The 3,697-nt window shown below is 48.9% G+C and overlaps 1 long non-coding RNA gene across 1 annotated transcript in view; it reads right to left on the reverse strand.

Annotated features, from left to right (window-relative positions):
• Window positions 1-2,227: 2,227 nt before the first annotated feature.
• Window positions 2,228-3,697, reverse strand: part of LOC107181785 — a 5,101-nt gene continuing 3,631 nt past the window's right edge. Inside the window, exon 3 of the long non-coding RNA XR_001512492.1 lies at window positions 2,228-2,832. This is a non-coding gene — a long non-coding RNA (uncharacterized LOC107181785). The remainder of the gene's footprint in view (window positions 2,833-3,697) is intronic.

The following is a 3,697-nucleotide window of genomic DNA, read 5'->3' on the forward strand; positions in this document are numbered from 1 at the left end:
GAGGGAGCTATGGAGGGGGCAGGCATGTGATAAGGGATTAATGTAGAATTCTTTAATTGGGGCAGCAGACAAGCCATTCCATGCTGAGCCAGACACTTAAAATAAGGACAGGGAGAAGACTGAAGGGGGATTTTTTACTCAACACTTTCTCAGAATAAGACTCCAAACACAAGGATGGATTAGCAAACTGAAAGTCCTAAAGTGAATTAGAAGTCAGTTTCTCAACTGGATGACAAAGAGGTGGATAAGACAGAATACCTAATTCAAATGCTGCCCCATCCCTCGCCATGGTGTTGGGAAGGCGGGAGGGCCGCAACGCAAGCTAGGCTACAACACCGGGCCCCAACCATGGCAACGAGGTCGGGAGGGCCGGATGCAGGCCATGCATCAACCACCTCCCCAGCACTGGGAATGACAGGATTGTCAGCTCAAGCATCTGAAGTTTGTGCCACAACTGGTACAGTTTTTCCTTTAACAACTTGGTCTACAACAGCATTGTTGTATATTGGATATACTAGAGAAGTGAGGTTTTACTTTGGCGGGGCGGGGGTGTGGGTGGATTGTGGTGGTTGCAGTCATGAGGAACAGGGTGTTGTGTTAGTATCGGCAGTGTATAGTAATGAATTTTATTTCCTTTTTACATGGTAGACTATTGAATATTGTTAAACTATTGAAAGGATGGTCAGCTCAACATCTGAAGTTTGTGCCACAACTGGTACAGTTTTTCCTTTAACAACTTGGTCTACAACAGCATTGTTGTATATTGGATATACTAGAGAAGTGAGGTTTTACTCTGTTTGACTGATGATCCACTTCATGTTACATTTGCCCCATTCCAAAGTGAGGTATTACTAATAAGGGAAATTGGGTATGGTGCTCATGGGTGTTATCTTCACAATTTTTCTGTAGATGTGGAACTATTCTAAAATAAAACATCCATTAAAACAACACTCAAAATACTAGGAAATGGTAATATCCAAACACAGTGGAATGGACCACTGAAAAGACGGGGGAGCATGGGAAGTGGCTTAGAGGAAACACCACCTCCCTGCCCTATACTGGTCTATAATGCAACTAGATGAAATGAGAGAGAGAGAGAGAGAGAGAGAGAGAGAGAGAGAGAGAGAGAGATAAATTAGAAAAAAATTATGGTGGGGGGGAAATTTTAGGAGGTAAGAGGGAGGTCTCTTTTCTATAACCAGAGTGTCTGAGACTTCTGCATCCTCTGCCACCCCTGCCCTTACTTGATGGTCAAGCTGAGGCTATGTGATGTCAAGGCACACCATGGCAACCAGTGATTTTGGGCAACCAGAGCTGCCAAATTAATTTTTCTAAACTGCCATTTAATTTTCATTTACTTACCCCACTTCTTTTAGGGGCATTCTCTATTTTGTTCCTGCTCTCCTGCCCCCTAGCACATCTAGCCCCACTTGGCCCTGGACTTTCTCACTGGCTAGAAAAAATGTTCTTACAGTTACCAAGTACCCTAGTGCCACGGTCCCTGTCAGTATTGTCCTCACTGAAGTCCAGTTCCCCTCTTGCAGACGTTGAGCCTCCTCCTGGATCTCACGGGTTAGGCCACTGGCTTCCAGGATCAAGGCCATTTTCTGGTGCAGGATCTGGGAGTAGTGTATCCAGGTCTGGATGCCGTCAGCCTTAACAGCCGCGGGAGTGCTTAGGGCGACAGTGTATAGTCCCTTCCAAGTTGGGGTGAGTCCTTGGGTCGTGAACTTCTTTACTCACACCGAGTCCCCAGGCTGGAAAGGATGTACAGGGTCAAAGGTTGCACTGGCAGGGAGTCTCAGACAAACTTATGGGTGGCTCTCTGGGCATACTGCAGAGCCTGCAAGGACTTGGGCAAGGAATGGTTATGACTTTGAGCTTTTAATTCCTCCCCTAACTTTGGGCAGGATAGGGGGAGGTCTACCAAACATGATTTCAAAAGGAGAGAACCCCTTCCAGTTGGGGGTACACCTGGCCTGCAAGTAGGCAAAGGGCAGGAGGTTGGTCCAGTTTTCACCGGTTTCTGGGATAAATTTAAAGTGCTTTTAGAGTCCTGTTCATACCTGCCCTGAATTTGTGGCCGGTATGCACAATGGAGTTTCCAATTTATGCCTAAGACCTTAGCTGTACTTTGAGATACCTTGACTACAAAGGCAGTTTCTGTCCTGATGGGCTAGACTTCAACCCATCCCGAGAAAGCGTCTATAAAAACCAGCAGGTGCTCATACCCTGATGCCGGTGGCTTAATCTCTGTGAAATCTACCTCCCAATGTTCTCCTGGGGAGTTTCCCAGGGCCTGAATTCCCAGGGGGACCCCCCTTACCTTGCATTTACCTGTGACCTGCCTCACAAATGTTCAGAAGTCTTGGTGACACCTATGTGGGTAGCCTGGTGTAACTGGGCAACTAAAATCTGACCTAGAGCCTCTGGGACCAACAGTCTGCCATCTGGTAGAGTCCACCAACCATTTGGTCCTCTGGTCCTTCTGTTCTGCCAATACATTCTCTTATAAAGGCCCCACTGGTTTTGGGGTGGCTTCCTTGGCAGCTTGGTCTGCAGCTCAGTTTCCTTGCGCAGTCTAGGCTGACTACCACCTCCCACTGTCCCATTTTGTACATAACAGTACCTTGTTTGGTGATGATAATGGGACATCTGTCAAATCTGGGCAAGCTGCGTCTGTTACCTCTATGCGGTCATGGATGGCTCCTCTGGATCATCGTCTGGGAGCAGGCTGGCAGGGTTGATGGCCAATGTCTTATGGAATCAGATGCGGGGCTGGTCCAGGAGAAGAGCTCGGTACTGGGTCACCCTGGTGTTTGACATCCATCTCTCTGGAGCACCTCGAAGGAGGGCTTCCACAGCATGGGGTGTTGTCAGGGCTAGTTCCTGGCCCAAAGTCAGCTTATTTGCCTCCTTTACCAGCAATGCTGTGGTGGCCACTGCCCGGAGGCATGCTGACCACCCTGCAGCCACAGCGTCTAGTGTCTTAGACAGATAAGCCACAGGTCTCTTCCAGGGACCTAGAGTCTGGGTGAGAACCCCTTTGGCAATGCCCCTTACTTCATTCATGTAGAGATGGAAGGGTTTCCTGACGTCTGGCAAGGCTAGGGCAGGTGCTGAGCTGAGAGCCTTCTTTAGCTCCTCAAAGGCCCATTGCTCCACGTAGGTCCAGTTTAACGGCTGCACCTCCCCAGCACTTGAACACAGAGATTCAGCAATCTCTGCGAACCCCAGTATCCACAGGCGGCAGTATCCAACTGCCCCTAAGAATTCCCGAACCCGAGCTGGAGTGGCAGTGCCTTGCATTTGGACTACTACAGGTGCTTGATGACTTGCTAACCCCGGGGGGGGGGGTGTTTTCTGCCCAAACCATGGGAAAGAGACATAATTTCCCCAAGTAAGCAGAGTCACATTGGCCCTTTACTGCAAGATATTCATCTGAGAGAAGACAGGTTAGAAGAATGCGGCCAGGGGAGGATGGGTAAGGGCCTGGGTTCCTTGGATCCACAGTGAAGTGTGCTCCACCCCCCTCAAAGGATATGGTGGCTTGTAGTTTCTGTAAGAGATCACGTCCAAGAAAGGGGTACGGGCAAACTGGCATGACCAGAAACGAATGTGTTACCGTGTTCTTTCTGAGGTCCACAGTACTCTTTGATGTCCAAGGAAAAAGGCAGTTTGTCCAGTGGCTCCCTGG

The sequence above is a fragment of the Myotis davidii genome, unplaced genomic scaffold, assembly GCF_000327345.1.
Source record: "Myotis davidii unplaced genomic scaffold, ASM32734v1 scaffold1674, whole genome shotgun sequence".
NCBI classification, from domain to species: domain Eukaryota; kingdom Metazoa; phylum Chordata; class Mammalia; order Chiroptera; family Vespertilionidae; genus Myotis; species Myotis davidii.